The following is a 23,441-nucleotide window of genomic DNA, read 5'->3' as shown; positions in this document are numbered from 1 at the left end:
GACTGCAAAGATATAAATCCTTCTATTTTCCACCATTCAGTCAGAACTGAAAAAGCTTCTTGAATGAAAAGCAAAACTTGTCAGGGGAAAAAAACCAAGAAAGTCTAGCTGCCTTTTGAAAAGCACCTTTGGGACAACCATGACCTGGATGATTGAGAATCTCCATAGACAATCTTCCAGGGATGTCTAGAGCTAAAGGCCATCCATTTTCTCTGACACTTTTCCTAAAAGGGGGAGGTGGTTTCCCAAAACTATTGGATCAGAGATGACTTCTTGAAGAGAGGGCACACCATAGTTTCTTTCAAGGCCAAGGGGGCCACCCGCTCACTCAAAAGTCTAATACCGTTGTATGAACCACAAATCACCTAACACATGATTTTAAAAATCCAGGATGGGCCTGGACCTTTCCAAATATTGAAACTTCCATGAAGTCCCACCCCACACCTCTTATTAGGTGATCTCCCCTGGAACCTAAACTCTCCACCAGCAGAGGATCAGGATTGAAGCTTTTTTTTCATGAGGACCAACTTACTTCTTTTAATATTATTTCATCATGTAAAGCTATAGCAGCAAAACGAAGAATGGGATTGGAGGCCAGTTGTCTCTCTCTCTTCTCTGTTTGGAATTCTTGTATTGGCTGGCAGGAGAAGAGCCAATGGTCTCAAGCAAGAGGCTTTTATGGACACTCCTACAGAATTATAAATACCTTTTATGGATACTACTATAGTAATGCAAGAATATTTCAGTGTATTGGGTTGGTCAAGCAAGGAAATAAACATGTAATAACTTCTTTGATGTTTGTCTGGCTTGTCTGTCATGTTAAGGTATTCAGTTTCAAGAACAATTCTGTACAAAAAAGTTGAAAATCACCCACAGGCATAACGGATCAATAGCATGCAGTGAGCATATATTTCTGCATCTGGTTGTCACAAATTGATCAAAGCTGGTATGTTTTAGGGAACAAAGAAGGAGGTATGAGAAAAGAGGACTGTAACCTTGCTTCAAAGACATTTGTCAAAAAGTACAAGTGTGGCAGGCTAGCTAAAATGTATATACAATACATTGCATATCCAACATATTACTTATTTATATATTATGCACTTTAAAATAGTTTAATTATTTGAAGAGTAAGATTCTTAATTAAGATTCTCCTTGTTGTTTAGTGGATTCTTGGGAAGCAGGAGGCGAGACAAGAGGGTTCAAACAGGAACATTGCTTTATTGTAGTAACAGGAACAAAACTGAGAACAGAGGCTTCTATGCAGCTACTTATATGGTTGGCCACTAGGCAGTGGCCAATAGGTTTAAAGGAACCTGTTCCCACCCCAGAGCCAACCAAAGATCGTCCTGGAGACTGCATGTCTGGGCAGCAGGCGACCGTTACACAGACACCCTAATTAAGCAATCTCAAGCAGCAGATGGTCTGGTACACTTGAAAACAGTTCAAGTAAAAGGCCCAATACATTACACTCCTTATGGGAAATGTATCCATTTCTAATTTACTTTTTCAAACAGAACTAAGTTTTGGTATTGTCTATGACTGTCATAATACAGTTTTTTTCCTGAATCATTTTAATTTCTCTGTAGGAACATATCTGTACATTTCCTGCTCTAAATCCATTTATAGGCCAATTACTATGCAAATAACCTTCCCTTTCATATATTTATGTTGAAATAATACAGTCCTCATTCTTCCAACGTTCCACTATTTATCACCTTTATGTAAAAAGAAAAAAGGTATTATGTGAAACAGCCATTTGAAGAGACTTCATTAAAAAAAAAGCTTTGAGTCTTTAAACTTGAAATATTTTGGCTCTGATCAAAACATATCTGCTATTCTATAAATTTGGGTTTGTGGATATATGATATTTAAATTTGGCCTGTTCTATCATAACATACAGTATATGCCTTATGAATTTCAGAATTGTGTGGGTTCCTGACAGTTAGGAATCCTCAAGTGTTATTACTATTATTTGAACTCTATTTGAACTTTATAATTGCTCATTTTTATCTTTCTTAAAATAATCACACTAAAGTCTGGCTGGGGCTTTGTGAAACAGCGATAGCATGCCACAAAGCTTTGATACATTAGTCCAGTAATGTTTTTTCAGTATATCATTAAAGTCTCCTACCCTATGGTGTAAATAGGGCACACATTCCACAGAAGACATTCATATTTTGAGGGGCGAAAGAATTAATCATTTGACTAATGATTAATGATCCATTTAATAGGTTGTTTTATATGGTTGTTATGGGGTTACGTTTCACTGAGGCTATACTTAATAGCTATGAGAAAGTTTTGTATTAGTTAGTTTTAAGGAAAGTTTATATTTATATTTCAGTTGCTTTAGAGAAGTAAAGATTTGCCTGATTCAAGAGAGTAGGTTGCTTAATCTTCCCCGTTATTGTCTATAGCAAACTGCAACAATGTTGACACAACAATACACACAGTAATGTAGTTAAATAAACATCACATACTTGTGTCAGAATAAGGTAAAGGTAAAGGTTCCCCTGCACGTGCGTGCTAGTCGTTTCCGATTCTAGGGGCCGGTGCTCATCTCCGTTTCAAAGCTGAAGAGCCAGCGCTTGTCCGAGGATGTCTCCGTGGTCATGTGGCCGGCATGACTAGACGCCAAAGGCGCACGGAATGCTGTTACCTTCCCACCGTAGTGGTCCCTATTTTTCTACTTGCATTTTTACGTGCTTTCGAACTGCTAGGTTGGCAGAAGCTGGGACGAGTAACAGGTGCTCACTCTGTTACGCGGCACTCGGGATTCAACCCGCCAAACTGCCGACCTTCTGATCGACAAGCTCAGCGTCCTAACCCACTGAGCCGCCGCGTCCCTTACTGTGTCAGAATATCAGGCCCAAATACATAAGTTGCAGTATTTATGAGTTTATATCATCACATCTAGGTCATAGATTGCCTCTCCTCTGTAAATGCTTTTTTTTTGGTAACTGTTGTATGTGGCTTTTTAGATGTTGATTGGGGTGTGTTAATGGCTGGCTATTAAGTTATTGGCTGTCATTTGCTTGTGCTGCCAGCCTTCATCTTCTAAGTACTTGATAAGCTGGGGCTAAATCAGCATTCCTGTTGACTGACAAAGCGGCCCTTTTCCCAGGCTTCAATCACTTCCCTGGCTGTTTTTGTGCCTGCTCATCCAACAATCTTAGTAGCTGTAAAATTGAATGTTTGTCCTTATTCATAGTATGAAGCTACCAATGAGTTCAGGTCTCCTTGTCTGACTGCTCACTTATGTTCTTGCAATCTGGTGGTTAGCTTCCTCCCCATCTGTCCTATATAGTCACATGGGCAATCCATGCAGGGGATTCAGTAGATTACATTGCAAGTCTGATTTAACAGTTTGTGCTAGGGTGGTACATATATCCAGTATGATTCAAATATTCTTTTTTCATGTTTTCAGTGTTACATTTATATATATATATATATATATATATATATATATATATATATATATATATATATATATATATATATATATATATATATATATATATATATATATATGTTTCAAATGTTAACTATTTAGATTACCTTGCTAGGCCCCAAACATGGGGCAAATCTTTATTTCCTGTTTTCAGCCTATCTTGAAGGCTATCAAACAGGCAGTAGTCACACCGGACAATTCATATATTTGTGTAAATTACTAACAAAGAATTAAAGGGAAACTGAGATGCATTTCTGACTCCTTAGTCGTCCTCAGTCAGCTATACCCTTCTGAGATTCGAACCTGGGCTGATTGCATACAGTAACACTGCCTTGTATGCAATCAGCCCAGGTTCGAATCTCAGAAGGGTATAGCTGACTGAGGACGACTAAGGAGTCAGAAATGCATCTCAGTTTCCCTTTAATTCTTTGTTAGTAATTTACACACACACACACACACACACACACACACACACACACACACACACACATATATATATATACACACACACACACACACACACACACACACACACACACAAGTAAGTCAATAGAATAGAATGCTTTAAAATAGCTTGTTTGAAAAAGGATTGAATATGGATAATGACTGAGATATCCTCTGATAATTTCCAATACAGTTTGTAAACTGACAATGAATTCTATGATTATCTAATAGGACAATTTGATTCCTTGGCATTTTTGCCTGAGGAATCAAAACACAAATTGCATAATTAGTTATTTCAATGTTGGAGAATTACAGGTTAGCAGGTGCTAAAAATATACATTCAGATGCACAGCTGCAGATTTTTTTCTGGTCATTTTATTAAGAATGATTGTTTTTAAAGATAAACAAAAATGGCTTGGCCCTGGCAACATTATCTTTTTATGGGGTTTAAAATGAATCAAGTCCAAAATAAACAAATACATAAATAAGTAACAACCACACTTCTTGAGGGGACAACTTCTAAATGGTTGCTAAGATATTTTATTAGATTATTTAGTTTGACTAAGGATATGCTAATTACAAAAAGGCATTCTTTGCTGAATGGATTTTTTAATGGATTTTTAAACACAAAAAGAGATCAAACTAGATATACTTGTAGTTGAACACCTGGAGAGTACTTAGTAAATTTAACTGCTGGGAACTGGCACATATTTTTTTTCTTTGAGTCTTTAAACTTTTCTTCCTGACCACTGACTGAAAATATAACAGGATTGAATTGTGTTCTAATAATGTTAGTTGCTATCTACTTCACTACAGTCTGAGGCGAAAATGCTACAGAAAGTTAGAAAGAAACCAATTGGCTTGTTTTACCTGATTCTGTTGAGAGAGAAGAGGAACCAGAACATTTGGAAAGGGGACAACCAATACCCGGAAGTGATGCTCCCCAATTCCTATGCAGAATTGGGTGAACTTAGCAAATGACTATTTCCAGGTTGACTGAGTCAGTGGACATCGAGTGCTATGATCTTGGTTTTCTTAATGTTGAGTTTCAACCCAACTTTTGCACTCTCCTTCTTCACCTGCAACAAGAGGCTCTTTAGTTCCTCTTCACTTTCTGCCATTAGAGTGGTATCATCTGCATATCTTAGGTTGTTGATATTTCTCCCAGCAATCTTAATTCCAACTTTTGATTCATCTAGCCCTGCCTTTCTCATGATGTGCTCTGCATATAAGTTAAACAGGCAGGGCGACAGTATACAGCCTTGCCGGACTCCTTTCCCAATTCTGAACCAATCAGTGGTTCCATGTCCAGTTCTCACTGTTGCTTCTTGACCCGCATATAGGTTTCTCAAGAGACAAATAAAATGGTCTGGTACTCCCATCTCTTTAAGAACTTGCCACAGTTTGTTGTGATCCACACAACCAAAGGCTTTAGCATAGTCAATGAAGCAGAAATAGATGTTTTTCTGGAACTCCCTAGCTTTCTCCATGATCCAGTGTATGTTGGAAATTTGATCTCTAGTTCCTTTGCCTCTTCGAAATCTTGCCTGTACTTCTGGTAGTTCTCGATCCACTTACTGCTGGAGTCTAGCTTGTAGGATTTTAAGCATAACTTTACTAGCATGTGGATGAGTACAATGGTGTGATAGTTTGAACATTCTTTGGCACTGCCTTTCTTTGGAATTGGAATGTAAACTGGCCTTTTCCAACCCTGTGGCCACTGCTGAGTTTTCCAAATTTGTTGGCAAATTGAGTGTAGCACTTTTACTGCATCGTCTTTTAAGATTTTGAATAGCTCAGCTGGAATACTGTCACCTCCAATAGCCTTGTTGTTGCTCAGATTTCCTGAGGCCCATTTCACTTCACATTCTAGGATGTCTGGCTCGAGGTCAGTGACCACCTCATTGTGATTATCTGGGACGTTAAGCTCATTCTTGTATAGTTCTTCTGTGTAATTTTGCCACCTCTTCTTAATCTCTTCTGCCTCTGTTAGGTCCCTGCCATTTTGGTCCTTTATCATGCCCATTTTTGCATGGAATGTTCCCTTCATCTCTCCAATTTTCTTGAAGAGATCTCTAGTCCTCCCTATTCTATTGTTTTCTTCTATTTCTTTGCACTATTCATTTAAGAAGGCATTCTTATCTTTTCTAGCTATTTTCTGGAATTCTGCATTCAATTGGGTGTATCCTTTCAGCAGTTCCAAGAAGGCTTCACACCCATTTGCACTACTCAGGTGACCCTGAGGACACAAATAAACCTCCAAGTGGCCTCAATGACTCTCTAAAAAGAATGCAAATGACCAGTTGCTTGCACGGAATATAAATCCTTCCATTCCCTACCATCCAGCTTTTTGGATGAGAAGTGAAAGGTCTTCAAAAACAAAAAAGAAAAAAAAATCCAGTTGCCTCTTGAAAAAAGCATCTTTGGGATTCAGCTATTGTAGAGAAACTGTTTTTATCAGCTTTCTTGCAGCAATCTGTATTTCATGCACTTAATGCACTTTATTCCATGGCTTTCATCACTTGATTAGTCAGATTTCAATGTATATTGTGTAACTGTTACAATTTATTAGGTTTATTTTGTCACTTGGGATGTGACTTGGGATATGACTGTTAATTATTGTTGACACCACTGTAGTGAATATGCAGATGTCTAGTTAGCATGACCTGTTTTTCAGAAGCATGTGTTTTTTAATGGTTAACCAGGAAAGTCTAAGGAAGTCAAGGAATCACAAATATCTGAAATGCTGCTGTTCTTTCCAGAGAAATGTACCTTATTATCCTAAAATTATTGTCATCTTTGTGTATCTTGCCTGAACTCAAACACCTTGAGATTATTTTTTCCTTGTTTGATTGTGGAACAACAGCAACAAATATTCTGCTACTATGACCCCAGTATTTGTCCATAGTTCTTCTCAGGATATTTTTTCCTAGTAATATTAATAATTAGTTTTAATATTAGGATTAAATTTAACCCTTAAAACTAGACTCAGATTTTCTCCTCTTGTTACATCACATTGTTTCTTGTTTAGAAAATTGCCTCACTTCACAAAACCTACCATCTGATCAGGAATAGAAAAGGCAAGAAAACGATGTCACTGCTAATTTAGAATGGAAGCTTGTCCACTTAGTTTCTTGTCCAGTTAGTACCAAGAAACATTGTCTTGTACTATTCTAGATGTAATGCCTTACTTATATCTAATGACAGTTTTAGATGTAATATAAAATGTAAATAATAAAATGTCCAGCCAGTACTAATGATTCCATTGAATAGAATAACTCTGTATCGTGAAAACTCATAAACAAATGGAACCAGCTGCCCGCGGAGCTTAGGACTGCCCCCGACCTCCGCACATTTCGCCGGGACCTGAAAACCTGGCTCTTTGAGCTCTCCGGCCCAGGCTGAGAATTTTTAACTGGGTTTTTTTTAATTCTAGGGATGATTTAATCTTTTTTAATTTGTTTTTAACTTTTGTATTGGTTGTTTTAAATGCCCTGTAAACCGCCCTGAGTCCTTCGGGAAAGGGCGGTATATAAATTTAATAAAATAAATAAATAAATAAATATCAAATTCATCAATTATTATAAAGACAATACCTCTGACATTAAATACATCAGTTACACATAGCATAAACTAGGCTAAGCGAAAGCTGAAACATATGTTATAGAAATATAGAATCTCTGTTAAATAGGGAAAACTCAATAACTAGCTATCCTATTGGATGATATATTAAATTGAATGAATATATTGAATATTGAACTTGTTTGGCTGATGAAACTCAAAATTCTTGATCAAATTAAGACTTTATCTAATCCAGCTGCTTGCCCTTCCCTGCTTCATAGCAGCCAAACAAAGCTTCAGGGAAGTATTTCTCTTTGCCAATATTTGACAATATCTTTTTGAAATTGTTTTATGAAGCAATGCTTCTAAAACAAACAAAAAAAACCCTGCCACATTGATTTATTTCACATTTACTGTTTCACACATATCAAAAGTGACATAAAAACCTTTACATACGTGCAAAGCTTTTCCCACCTACTGGCAATGTGGGAGAAGGATGCAAAGTGACTTAAAAAGCTTCAAGAAGGGCAATTGTGCTACTGGTATGCCTCAGTGATACCAATAACATTGACTCCATAACAAGAAGCAAGTACATTCTTGCCACAAAGCACAGGTAGTTCTTGTTGTGATGCCTCTAGAATCTGGTACTCAGCCACATATTGCCATTGAGTAAGCAAATTTCACTATTATATTCCCATTCAGCAAATGCCTAGAATCACAGAGCATTATGCACGTTCTTAAATGTTAATTTGGATTGAAAAGGCCAATAGTGCCTCACCTTGCCATTTGGCTCTCTTTTACAATTTGTCATTATTGCTTCACCATTATCACTGCTGTCCTAATTGCTACTTTCTCCCCCTCTTAGCTTTCTTGACAGTTCCCTAGTCCCCATCATTTAAGCCAGAGACTGGCAGCATATACAGCTGGGGCAGCCTGCTCATTAGGCTTCCTGTCTCAGTTATTTATTAGATTCTTTTAATTATTGAATAAATAAATAGGCTGCTGGTTCACAGCAAAACAAAATGTCAGCCACCCAGGAAGCTCTATAAGCATCCTTAAAAAAATAAAAATAGTGATTGGTTACAGTCTAGTTTTCTTTCTGAAAATGTACCCACTTCTCGAAATAGGATATGAAAGGGGATTAAATGGAGTGTCAGGGAACAAATTTGTCTGCTTATTTTCCAGCAGTGCTTTTTTTGTAAAAGAAAAAGGTGCTGGAACTCACACACCGTCATACAACCCGCCTTGCCTACCCTACAAGGTTCCCTCCAAAAAAGGTGCCGGAACTCCGTTCTGAGCGTTCTATGAGAAAAAAAGCCCTGTTTTCCAGTGAATATTTTTTTTGTCACTGGCTATATTTACTATAGGGGTCATTTTGTGATCTTCTCCTTGCTGCCATTTTGTGAGAATCCCAGTAATTTGTTCCAAACGTCTTCATAGGGTTATCCATTTTGCATGCTTTCCCAGTCCTCTGATATAGCAAGAGTTCTCACTCACTATGAAGTACTGTGATTTTCCGTCTCCCATTTTTTTAATCCTTGTTTGGCTTCTCTAAACTGAGGAGAGAAGCAGGGGGAGAGGAGAAGTCCTTGTATAAGCAGCCATTGTAACCAGTTTTGACTGGACAAACTTTCTCCAACTAAGACCATGACTTAATAATTAATGATTGCACTTACTCTGGATAGTCGAATTTAAATCCTATAACTAATAGTGTTCCTTGACTATTAATTTTATTAAATTTATATACCGCCCTTTCCCGAAGGACTCAGGGCGGTTTACAGGGTATTTAAAATCAAACAGTACAAAATTGTTGTTGTTAGCTGCGAAGTCGTGTCCGACCCATCGCCACCCTATGGACAACATTCCTCCAGGCCTTCCTGTCTTCTACCATCTTCTGGAGTCCATTTAAGCTCACGCCTACTGCTTCAGTGACTCCATCCAGCCACCTCATTCTCTGTCGTCCCCTTCTTCTATTGCCCTCAACCTTTCCCAGCATTAGGCTCTTCTCCAGTGAGTCCTTCCTTCTCATTAGGTGGCCAAAGTATTTGAGTTTTAGCTTCAGGATCTGGCCTTCTAAAGAGCAGTCAGGATTGATCTCCTCTAGGACTGACCGGTTTGATCGCCTTGCAGTCCAAGGGACTCGCAGGAGTCTTCTCCAGCACCGTAGTTCAAAGGCCTCAATTCTTTGGCGCTCAGCCTTTCTTATGGTCCAACTTCCACTGCCATACATTGCAACTGGGAAGACCATAGCCTTGACTATACGCACTTTTGTTGACAGGGTGATGTCTCTGCTTTTTAGTGTGCTGTCTAGATTTGCCATGGCTTTCCTCCCCAGGAGCAAGTGTCTTTTAATTTCTTGGCTACAGTCCCCATCTGCAGTGATCTTGGAGCCCAGGAAAACAAAATCTGTCACTACCTCCATTTCTTCCCCATCTATTTGCCAAGAATTGAGAGGGCCAAATGCCATGATCTTGGTTTTCTTAATGTTAAGTTTCAACCCAAGTTTTTCACTCTCCTTCTTCACCCGCAACAAGAGGCTCTTTAGTTCTTCTTCACTTTCTGCCATTAGAGTGGTATCATCTGCGTATCTTAGGTTGTTGATATTTCTTCCGGCAATCTTAATTCCAACTTTTGATTCATCTATAGTTCTTCTGTGTAATTTTGCCACCTCTTCTTAATCTCTTCTGCCTCTGTTAGGTCCCTGCCATTTTGGTCCTTTATCATGCCCATTTTTGCATGAAACGTTCCCTTCATCTCTCCAATTTTCTTGAAAAGATCTCTGGTCCTCCCTATTCTATTGTTTTCTTCTATTTCTTTGCACTGTTCATTTAAGAAGGCATTCTTATCTCTTCTAGCTATTCTCTGGAATTCTGCATTCAGTTGGGCATATCTATGTTTTTCTCCCTTGCCTTTCGCTTCCCTCCTTTCCTCAGCTATTTGCAAAGCTTCCTCAGACAGCCATTTTGCTTTCTTGCATTTCTTTTTCTTTGGGATGGTTTTGGTTGCTACCTGTTGTACAATGTCGCGAACCTCTGTCCATAGTTCTTCAGGCACTCTGTCTATCAGATCTAATTCCTTAAATCTATTTGTCACCTCTACTGTATATTCAACAGGGATATGATTTAATTCATACCTGAGTGGCCTAGTGCTTTTCCCTACTTTCTTCAGTTTAAGCCTAAACTTTGCAAGGAGAAGCTCATGGTCTGAGCCACAGTCAGCTCCTGGTCTTGTTTTTACCGACTGTATAGAGCTTCTCCATCTTTGGCTGCAGAGCATATAGTCAATCTGATTTCTGTGTTGACCGTCTGGTGATGTCCATGTGTAGAGCCGTCTCTTGGGTTGTTGGAAAAGAGTGTTTGCTATGACCATCGTATTCTCTTGACAAAATTCTATCAGCCTGTGCCCTGCTTCATTTTGTACTCCAAGGCCAAACTTGCCTGTTATTCCAGTTATCTTTTGGCTTCCTACTTTAGCATTCCAATCCCCCATGATGATAAGGACATCATTTTTTGGTGTTACTTCTATAAGGTGCTGTAGGGCTTCATAGAACCGGTCAATTTCATCCTCTTCAGCACCGGTGGTTGGGGCATAGACTTGGACTACTGTGATATTGAATGGTTTGCCTTGGATTCGAACTGAGATCATTCTGTCATTTTGAGGATTGTATCCCAGTATTGATTTTCCTACTCTTTTATTGACTATGAAGGCTACTCCATTTCTTCTGAGGGATTCTTGCCCGCAGTAGTATACCTGATGGTCATCTGAATTAAATTCACCCATTCCTGTCCATTTTAGTTCGCTGATACCTAAGATGTCGATGTTCAGTCTTGTCATCTCTTGTTTGACCACGTCCAGCTTTCCTTGATTCATGGATCTTACATTCCAGGTTCCTATGGAGAAAAAATCTTTACAGCATCGGACTTTCCTTTCACCACCAGACATATCCACAGCTGAGCGTCCTTTCGGCTTTGGCCCAGTCGCTTCATTCTTTCTGGCGCTACTAGTACTAGCCCTCTGCTCTTCCCCAGTAGCATATTGGACGCCTTCCGACCTGAGGGGCTCATCTTCCAGCGTCATATCGTTTTGCCTTTTGGTACTGTCCATAGGGTTTTCATGGCAAAGATACTGGAGTGGGTTGCCATTTCCTTCTCCAGTGGATCACGTTTTGTCAGAACTCTCAGCTATGACCTGTCCGTCTTGGGTGGCCCTGCACGGCATAGCTCATAGCTTCATTGAATTACGCAAGCCCCTTCGCCACGACAAGGCAGTAATCCATGAAGGGGACAGTACAAAATACAAAAGTTAAGAAAAAAACAATTAAAAAAGATTAAATTATCCCTTAACAAAAACCTCAGTTAAAAAAAATTCTCAGCCTGGGCCGGAGAGCTCGAAGAGGTCTTCAGGTCCTGGCGGAATGAACGAAGGTCGGGGGAAGTCCTAAGCTCCACGGGCAGCTGGTTCCAGAGGGCAGGTGCACCCACAGAGAAGGCCCTCCCCCTGGGTGTTATCCGCCGGCAGTCTTTTACCGGTGGCACCCTGAGAAGACCCTCCCTGTGTGAGCGCACTGGACGAAGGGAGTTTGATGCTGGCAGGAGGTGTTCCCTCAAATATCCCGGACCCAGGCCATTTAGGGCTTTATAGGTCATCACCAGCACCTTGAATCTCACCCGAAGGGCAACCGGAAGCCAATGCAGCTAGCGGAGTAGAGGTGTTACATGGGAGTATCGGGAGGCCCCCATCACAACTCGCGCGGCCGCATTCTGCACCAGTTGAAGCCTCTGGGTGGTCCTCAAGGGCAGCCCCATGTAGAGAACATTGCAGTAGTCTAAACGGGAGGTCACGAGCACATGAGTGACTAGATGATCAAGAATGAAAAACAAACAACAGGAAATCTTTTGTTTTGTATATATATAGAACCATTTGAATTATTTTGCATTATTCCACCTTGAACACTGTCATTATGGATTGTTTTGCGGTTCCAGAATAAAAGGGACTTTACATTTTGGGTTATATCAACAGGGAGTTTGATTCCAATTTTGCTATGCATTCTACAAAATAAGAAATCATAATTATGTAATTAGATTCTAATTGTTTCTATTCACTCTTAATCATTGAGCTTTGTCACTTTTCTAATTTTGTCAAAAGAATCATGTAACAACATGGTGCATAACTAATAGGGAAAGTGTTGCTTTATTTTAGCTAATATTACCATTTATGAAACAGGTTAAGCTTTCTGAGAAATATACTGCAGACTTAAAATCTGATTACATTTACTCATAGGAACTCTTGTGATCTCACTCACTGTGTAATTTGATTATTGCATCCAATTACCACCAGGGAAATTTGGTGACAGGGCAAAGTGGATTTTTTTTTTTTGGTGGTTAGCAAGACTCCAGCATTTTTAGTAATATACAGTCCTCTCTGTGCAATACAGGAGTTTTTGTGTTCATGATATTTTCTCATTACACAAAAATTAAAACAAAGGATACTATAACATAGATTGCCTTGATAAAACAGGCATCTGCTTATTTTGAATCAGATCCAGTTTTGATTTTGCTATTATGCAAAAGTGTAACAACTTTTGAAAATCTCTCTCTCTCTCCGCTTCCTTGCCATGTGTGTAAATTTTAGTGCAATTGTTTGATCATTGCAGAGAAATCTAAATTCCTTCCTGTGTAGAGCAATGAAAATATAGTATCTGAGCATAGCAGACCACCCTTAGGTCATAAAAGATATATTTCCTATCTGCTAAGGTAAAGGTAAAGGTTCCCCCACACATGCATGCTAGTCGTTTCCGACTCTAGGGGCCAGTACTCATCTCTGTTTCAAAGCCAAAGAGCCAGCGTTTGTCCAAGGACGTCTCCGTGGTCATGTGGCCAGCATGACTAGATGCCAAAGGCACACAGAACACTGTTACCTTCCCACCATAGTGGTCCCTATTTTTCTACTTGCATTTTTACGTGCTTTCGAACTGCTAGGTTGGCAGAAGCTGGGCCGAGTAACAGGCGCTCACTCTGTTACGTGGCACTCGGGATTTGACCCGCCAAACTGCCGATCATCTGATCGACAAGCTCAGCGTCCTAACCCACTGAGCCACCGCATCCTATCTGCTAGGAAGAGGCTAAATTGACCAATATAGGGTAAAAGAATTGATTATGGGTAAAAGATACAGGCATCCATCCATCTATCTCCTGCTATCTGATCATTCTTTCCATGCATGATATGTATAAAGATAGGCAACCATTTTCTTTACAGTGATGTTTCCTTGGAGATGAAGCTGCGTATCAGTGGCAGGTATGCGGAGGCTACATATGGATAAGACTAGAGGCCCCTATTTTTTCTCTCTATGTATTTTGCCACCACTGTTTCAAGTTCCATTTCTTTTTCTGACTCTGTTTTCTCCTGCAAGAGAAAGGACAGGTTCCACTAGGGCCTGAACAGATAACTTCTCTAGGGTTTTTTGGCGTGAAATGAAGTTGAGAGCCATTAGTGGCCCTTGGCTCACAAACTGTTCACTCTTGATCTATATCCAAATGTATTAAAGTTTTTTTTTCTTTCAAAGGTGGCTATTTTACTTCAGTTGGAATGCTCATTAAAGGTAGCCTTTCACATCCAAATCCAGTTGGGGGGGAATGATAAGTGCTAGAATCACCAAAGTGCCCCAAATTAGTTTAATCTAATACTGTTTTATGCAGTTTCTGTTTCTGTGCTTTTGCTAGAAGAATTTTCCTAAATATTGACATATCTGTTTGTCGTGCTGCATCTATGAGTTGCTTCTCCTTGGTTGATAGAAGTAGTGCATATACATGGAAAACAATGAAGGCAATGCATGGAGTTGGTGCATTTACTATCTTGCTTATATGGAAAGTCTAGACACATTTCAAAGGTTGTATTTCATCCTATGGGAACTGTTCAATTTAACTATATGGGATGTAGCAGTTAAATTAACCTTACAAAGTTGCCTTTAGATAGCTGTTAAACACTAAAGGTACTGTCTAAATTTTTCCTAAAAATGGAAAAAAACCATACCTTTGAGAAAAATAATTGATTTTATATACATATACAGTATCCAGACATATATTCAGAATTTCTACAAGTGTATAAAAGAGAAGAGCAGGCCCAAACTGTATCTAAGAATGCAGTGCTACATTAGATAAATAATTGTTCTGGCTCTGTATCATAAACCAGCTTCACATTCACAATAATTGTCCAATCAGAAACAAAACCACGGGGATGCATCTCCCTGCTTCTCTGTGTCGCAGTCATTAAGAGATCCCTTACCAAGTGCCAGCAATCTTATGCTTTGAGACCCTGAAAATGAAAATGGAAGGAGGCAGTGGAATCAGCAAAGCTCTCTGTGATTTCATACAAAATGTGCAATTGTTCATTGCGCAGAATTAATTAAACAATAGGGAATTGCATTGTGCTTTTTCCTCTTCAGTTGTCAGAAATTAAAGATTTGCCAATGTATTTAAGTATTGGGTTTTTTCTTAAAGGAATTTCAGGCCAATTTAATGATGAATGTTTTTTTAAAGTGCCAACTACCTGTTTACCGAGAGTAAAATAGTTTACCATCTTTTATCCATTTCCCAGTCTGAGTGCTATAAAATTGATATTTGGAGATGATGCTAAACAGTGAAAGATTTAAAGTGCAGTAGTCATAATAGTCCAAATCTATCTGCTGCTTTTTAAAAAAAAACCCATTTCATTCTTAAAGGAGCAAATAGCATTTTCAAAATGGATTTCTCTATTTCTTGAAATCTGCAATAACTAATACACAACTGGTGAAAGGAAAGTGAATGAGCTGTGGTGGTGCAGTGGTTAGAATGCAGTATTGCTGGCTAATTCTACCGACTGCCAGCAGTTTGATTCTGACCAGCTCACGGATGACTCAGCCTTCCATCTTCCAAGGTCAGTGAAATGAGGACCCAGATTGTTGGGGGCAATAGGCTGACTCTGTAAACTATTTAGAGAGTGCTGTAAAGCACTGTGAAATGGTATATAAGTCTAAGAGCTATTGCTATTAAACAAAAGATTTTATAATATATGTAATTGTAAGTGCAGGCTAGAGCATAGAAAGTATTATTCCTTTATTTATTTAAACCTGACATTCAAATCCAACATTTCCCAAGCAGCAAACATGAGGTGGGATTCTTTTTTTTCTCAATAATAGTGAGGATGTGATGAGAGGTTATGACGGGCCAAAGTTACCCAATTTGCCACTTAATAATACAAAGATTTAAATGTGGGTCTTGCTGTAATATATTAGTCATTACATTGCATGAGTCATTATATTACATTATATTTGCAAGGCTTGGTATATAAATTAGGCAGAAAGACCCATTTTCCCAATCTTTTCTACCTGTACTGGATTGCATGTCCCATAATTTTCAACTTTTAAAATTTGTACTATGATTAGGAAAGACTGAAGACCTTGGATCTGCAAAACATATTTCCTAGTTTATGAGAATAAATCTGTGTATTTTGAAAAAAAAGATTCTTATTAGTCAGAAAGATAATTCTTATTCTTATCAGCATATTGACTTGAAAACTACACATGTTCATGCAGTGGCAATGCAAAATTGTTATTTTGAGGAGTTTGGTCACATATTTTGATTTATCCTTTATATTAAGATTTTTTTAAAAATAAATAACTAAACAAACCATAAGAATTATAAGTGGATGTAGTAAGCCACAGAAACTTGCTGACTTCCTGTTCTGAGGCAGATAGCAACACCAGCTTTATGAAAGCAAGGTACACTAGTGAGAGAATACAGAAAAATTATGAACAACTCACTCCTATTGGTGCATGCTAACTTTCTTTGTTTATCAGCTGGAAAGCTCAAATCTGCCCTACGACTTTAGCATCAATTCCCAATAGAAAGCCAAATGGATTGCTGAATGCCCAGTTGTAGGAAGACATATCAATAATCTCACAAAAAAGGTGCCAGGCTTTGAACTACCATGGCAGCAATGAATAAGATTCACACCTCATATGGCTCCTGCTGGGACTCACTGTATAAATGGGGCACCGTGTCTTCCCCTCAGTGGGACTTTGGGGTCCACATTAAACTGTAGACACCATTGTGACTAGCTGTAAGCTGAGGGCATATACTGGTTCAGTATCTGGTGTGTGTTTTTTCATATAAACAGTGCTACACTCCAATAATTAGATGGCCTGGACCAGGGGTAGGCAACCTCAGCTCTTTTATGACTTGTGGACCTCAACTCCCAGAATTCCTGAGCCAGCCATGTTGTCTCAGGAATTCTGGGAGTTGAAGTCCATGAGTCATAAAACATCCCAGGTTGCCTACCCCTGGCCTAGACATTGGTATTTTAATATAGATTTTTAAAATATTTATATTTAATTGTGTTGTATTAGTCTAAGTGAAATGTTAATGTATACTGGAAGTCCATGTATGATATGCTATATGCTAAATAAATAAATAAGAAAACAAGAGGTTTAGAGCTCACTCTGAACTAACCTGCTTGGGTTGTGGTTTTTTTTTAACGCTTATTTACTGAATAAAGCAGAAAAAGCGAAAGGGAATCTTCACATAGCTTCAAAGCTTTTTCCACAGTGAAAGTTTCAGACTTTGAATTCCCATCCCATCACGTGCTATTCAGTCAAGATCAGGTCTTGCAGTCTCCTGACATAGCAGGACCATGAAGTCATGATGTCAGGCTTTGATAAAAACCTCCAGGTGGTTGTGTGTTCTGCATGAAACCTAGCATTAGATACTGTGGAGATTGGCAAGCCTTGGGGTATCCCTGCTGTCATTATTATGTAGCTCCTGGCAGCCTGGAAGAGATTTGGGTATTATCTTCCTTGGAATGCCTGCTTTTTATCTTATGCTTTTCAATCTATTCGCTTGAGCTGATAATAAAGCTTAAAATCCCTTTATTTATTGTAGAGCACCTGGTCATCGCCCTGACACTTGGCACACAGTTCAAATGCAGTTTAAATATCTTCAAATCATTTCAAAGTCTATGGGTCTCCCTCCATATTGTTAATAACTATAAAATTTGCATGGATTGTGAAGTGTTCATAGACTCATTCAGGTATTCCCATTCAGGTCTTACAAAGAAATGTACAGTTCGCCATGTGAGTGATTGTAAGGCACTGCGACTTTAGAGAAGAACTATTGTCCATGAGTAGGGCACAATCTCTAAGATAGGAAGACTTCATGTAAGATCTGTATGCACATAAGCTTTCCCATGATCCTGGATCCACACTGTCAGAATTCTGACACTCATGGAAGCCTTCACATACATAGTTCTACAAACAAAGCCTCACCAGTAAAGAGAATGGATAACTGTTCTTCAAATGGGCTGTTATTTCATTCCATTTGATTGGAAATCTCATGCATAGCATCTACATTTTCCCTTGATAAATATTTCTGTAATTCTACTGGTGGAAGATAATCTATTTAAAAATTATCTGAGCCTCCAGAAACTAGGGCAGTGACTTACATCATGGTGCTTTGTGCGGAACAGCTGAGAGACACATGCTAATTTCACACTCATCAGAAGCTTTATAGAATTTATCACTAGGCAGCTTTCAAGCTGCAAGTCATCATTTGCATTGTGAATAATAGAATGAGGCCATAGTAACCATTGGTAACTTGTATAATAAGTATACAATGAAATCCAAGATTTAGAGTAAAATTAATTAGATGTTGACACTACAGAAATCTAGATTGAAGTTTCTTTCCAATACCACACACAATCTGGCCTTTAGCAGGAGAAAAGTCTCTTTTCACACTAAAAAAAATGCTGTCTGTGTGATCAAACATCACTGCAGTAATTAAAGGAATGAGAACAAAGCTGAGAGACATTTTACTTCCAAATTCTTTAACTGAGAACATTGAGCTTATTTTTAATTAAACATGAGACAATTTTAAGTCCTTCACAGATAATACCCAGATTGTTGAGATCATTGGAGTCAATAAAAGTCAGTATCTCTTGTTTCTAAAATGAAATAATCACCTTTTCTGCCACTGATTAATTTTTATAGGAAGTCTAAAATTTGATGGAAAGGTTTAAGCAGATTTTCAGCACGTGCTTTTTTCAAAGGAAAATGCATGCTGCTGAATATGAACTTATAAAAACCATGACCTTTAGTTTGGTTTGGTTTAGTTTAGTTTATTAAAATATGTGGTCATAGACCAAACATACAGAAATCAAATAAAATTAAAACAAAGTCCTTACATAGCATCCAATCAAAACTAATTCATGCCTATATCAGCTACACCTAGGGAAATCATCAATCTAAACCAGGGGTAGGCAACCTTGGCTCTTTTATGACTCGTGGACTTCAACTCCCAGAATTCCTGAGCCAGCCATGCTGGCTCAGGAATTCTGGGAGTTGAAGTCCACGGGTCATAAAAGAGCCAAGGTTGCCTATCCCTGGTCGAAACTCTTCTAATTGTTGTAGTGATGGTACAAAACTGGCTACAGTTATGGAGACTTCCTCATCCTGGTCATTTTGAAAGTAGAACATAATTGCTATATGTGAGTGAACTCATGACTTTGAAATTAGAGCAGGAATGAACTCTGCCCTTCAAAAGTGATAGCTAGAACATTTCAGATCATAGACCTTATGGCCTTTATATTATGTTAGTTTGTTGTCTGTCCAGAGTTACTTGATTAAGATGTGTGGCCATACAAATTAGTTCAATAAATAAAGAAATGTTCCATAGAATATTGGGGATACATAAGAATATTCAGCACTCAGGCTTGTCTGACAATTTAGCACATTAACATCCAAGACTGCATTTTTAATATGTGGATAATGTCACTGTAGAGTTTAGTTACTAAGCGGCAGAGGATATGGTTATATATGAGATGAATTTCGTGCAGTGCTTTTTCTTGCTGGAGAGAAAGAATAATATTCATGCCTTATGAGTGGCTGATAGACCTCTATGACAAATGTGGAGCAAAAAGCCCAGCTGTTATGTCTTTTTAGAGCCTATGGAAAGAGGATAGTATCTTAGAAAAATTACTAGCTCTGAACACCTGCATATTTTTCCATTACAGGAAAATTTGATAAACAATTCCCAGGTCCATCAAAAGATAGCAATAGCACTTAGACTTATCTACCTCTTCACAGTGCTTTGTAGCCCTCTCTAAGTGGTTTACAGAGTCAGCATATTGCCCCCATCAATCTGGGTCCTCATTTTCCTGACCTCAGAAGGATGTGAGTCAACCTTGGTTAGGATCGAACTGGCAGTGAGCAGTGAGTTAGCCTGCAATACTGCATTCCAACCACTGTGCCACCATGGTTCATGTAGAAATTGTGTCCTACCAAGCTCAGAAATAAATGGGGTGCTGAAGAGAAAGTATCCAGTTTTCTTCTCTTCCTTAAATCCTTAGCAAAAGACAATTTTAACTGTAAGTTTTAAAACTTATTTATTTTTTTTAAACAGGCAGCAAAAAGGTGATTAAAACTTTGATTTTAGAAAGTTGCAAATGGACTAAAGGTCCAGATAAATTTGAAATAAGATTTTGGAATTAGTTATAAAGAAGCCTGCCTTTTTTTGCTTTATTTTTTTTTTTTGGAAGAAAAATAATAAGGTAACTGTCAAGGTTCTGACTGACGAACCCAATTGAGTAAGACTCTCAAGATGATTCAATCTCTCAGAGCAAAACTTCATTGAGTATATCATTTTGGCACAGATGAAAGCAAAACCAGTTCTGGTTATTTCCCATGCAAACCACTATAATTAAAGTACAGAACTCTCCCTTCCCCTTATTAGTGCAAGACTCATAGTTCAATCAAGTGTCAAAATATTGTTATGAGAAAGTGTCTCTGTGAGTTTGCAAACACCTGCTGAAATGTGCTTGGTTCACATGGGCTGGCTTCTTGTTGTCTGGAGAATGCATTCTATCTTCCCCTCCCTCCTAGTGCATTGGCAAGCTGAGAAGCAATAATGGTGGCAACATCATATGCATGCTTCAAACTTGAAAATAAGATTTTAAAATTGGTCATTACAGGGAACAAATGATTACACTTTAAAAAGAACATATAAACTTGACTTACAATTACGGAATGACTGACTCAAATGTGGATCTACCAAGTCCTAATCAAACATTTTAACCAGTATTGAATTAGCTGTGCACCTTCCAGAGCCTATCTAAAGAGGAGATCCAATGGAACCACTCATTCTTTGACCATTGTCTATACTTCATAAATATATGAATAGCTTCCATCTCACTGTTAACTGCAGCATCTGCCAGAAATACTGTCTTTACTGCAGCCAAATTTACCTCTGCCATTGATAGCAATAACAGAGTAGTCACCACTGATGAAGATCAGGACAGGCAGCTGATGTAGAAAGGATTAGTGAGAGCAGTGCAGAATGCTGGACTCCATTAAGGGCAGCCTCTATTGTAGCTGAATCAATAGAGCTGCACAGGTACCATGTCATAGCTCGGATGTGACCGTCATCATACTGTGCTACATACAGTTGCAAAGGGACAATTATACACAGTTTAGAGAAAGAAGGAAAACAAGTCATCCTCTTCATTTCAAAGAAATCATAAAAAGAGTGAGGTCAGAACCAACTTAGATGCACACCTAGAATTGAGATATGTTTAATTGTTCCTTAGTGAGGACATGCTCAGTGAACCTCCGCAAAGACATGCTCTGATGGTAGAAGATGTTTTGCCAGAGGCAGGAGGTAGTTCATCTTTCTCATGTTCAACAGGGTTAAAATCATGCCTTCTCAAAGAAAGAGCTCAGCCAGAAACTGTTCCTACAACACCACTGAGAAAAGAATGAGATGATTGCTATTGTAAGAGTGCTAAGTGTTGTAACTACATGGTTGTGGGCAATATTTTTCCCTACATTCTAAAAGAAATTATTTGGTCTTTTATTTGCAATCTCTTGCTGGTTCTCCCAGTATTGAATTAATGCTGCAGGGAAAAGGTTATTGAATGTCTGTGAATCTCAACATCTGCAATGGAACAGTAGAAACTATGATCATCTTCAGCCCGAATATGTATGTATAAGATTATGCCCATAGACTAAGGAAAAAGCAAAGGGCTTCTAATATAGATAAAATTGAACATAAGGGAAAGGTTGTGTTTCAACAGGATCTTATCAAGGAGGCCTTTCTGGACTTTTATTCTGAATTATATGCCAAGGAGAAGATTAATGAAAAAGATATTGACGTATATTTGGAGAATGCTAGCATCCCGGTTCTTAAGAAAGATGCTAATCTGGAGGAATGGCAGCGAGGTATCAATAAATTTGTTTGGGCAGGGAAAAGGCCACGAGTTAAACTTAAGATTATGCAGGATACTCGTGAGAGAGGTGGCCTTAAAATGCCCAATCTTAAATTATATTATGAAGCTGCTGCGTTAGCAGGAATAAGTGATTGGATTAATTTGACGCAAGAGAGATTATTAAATCTTGAGGGCCACGACTTGTTATTTGGCTGGCATGCATATTTGTTGTATGATAAGAAGGTAGATAATGTGTTCAAAGTGCATATTTTAAGACAGGCATTGTTGAGAGTCTGGAAGAAGTATAGACATAAGTTAGATTGTAAGATACCATTGTGGGCAATTCCAAAACACGCAATAGAAAATATAAATGTTGGTTTTAAACATGATGTGACTACGTATAAGGAGATTTTAAGTCTGGAAAGAAATGTCTGGTGTCTGAAACCGTACGATCTCTTGCGAGATGAGAAGATTATTCAAACTTGGTTTCAATATATTCAGCTACGGGCCAGGTGGAAAGAAGATCTGAAAATTGGTTTTACAATGACTGATGAAAATCTGATAAAGCAAATTAGAAATCAGGGTCCTGCACATATTAAACGGATATATCTTGCATTGATAGAAATTGATTCAGAAACAGAACTTGTTAAAGATTGCATGATAAAATGGGCCCAAAATATCCAAGAAGTTATTACAATGGACACGTGGGAAAAGATCTGGGTGAGGAATGTAAAATTTACACAAGCTCAAAATTTAAGAGAGAACTTTTATAAAATGTTTTATAGATGGCATTTAGATCCTAAAAAGCTTGCAAGTATGTATCCGAACTATCAGCCCAAATGCTGGAGGTGTGGTGAGGAAGATTCAACATATTTTCACATATGGTGGACTTGCAAAAAGGTTAAGGCCTTTTGGATAAAAATTTGGTGGAATATGCAGAAGATCTTCAAGCAAAAGATAAAGTTTTGTCCGCAATTCTTTCTGTTGGGTATAATTACAGAAGCTACTGTTGTGGACACTAAGTTGATGTTGAATTTAATTACGGCAGCAAGACTCTTAATAGGTCAGTATTGGAAGAAGGAGGAACTGCCGACTATAGAAGAATGGACTTTAAAGGTTTCAGACCTGGCAGAGATGGCAAAGATATCGGCTTACTTGAAAGATCACTCGCAAGAACGTTACATTATGGAGTGGAGAAAATGGATTGAGTATATCCAGAACAAATACGGGACTAAAAAGTTTAATGTAGCATTTGAATAAGTCTTCCTTTTTTTCTTTTTTCTTTTTTTTATATTTAATAGTAATAGTGTTTGTAGTTATCCTATATGAGCTAGAGAGTGATAGATTTTAGAGTTTGTGGTTGTTAGCATTTGGATGTTTATGACTGTTTTTTTTTCTTGTTTTTATACCCTGTACTTAGCTCTGGGAAGTCGGGGGGGGGGAAGGGGGGAGGGGGAGGGAGGGATGGGTATGGGAGGGGGAGGGGGGATTGTTAAAGATAAAATGTATGTTAAAACTTTTCAATAAAAAAAAAAGATTATGCCCTTAGCGACTTCCGGTGGCGGCGCGGCGCCAGAGACAGCCGTTTCGGGCTGCCCGCTGCTCAGCTGAGTTGTTTTCACCCGAAACAGCACCGATCAGCTGTTCGGGTGGATTTGAAGCCCCCTCCTCGGGAGAAGAGGAGGGGGTGAGGCCCCAGGTAGGGGTTGAGTTCTCCGGGGCCGCCTGAGCTCAAAGCTTGGGCGGCTGAAGGATTGAA

The sequence above is a fragment of the Vipera berus genome, assembly GCF_964194415.1.
Source record: "Vipera berus genome assembly, chromosome: 7".
Lineage (NCBI taxonomy): Eukaryota > Metazoa > Chordata > Lepidosauria > Squamata > Viperidae > Vipera > Vipera berus.
The sequence above is the reverse complement of the archived record's forward strand: the minus strand, read 5'-3'. Positions refer to the sequence as shown.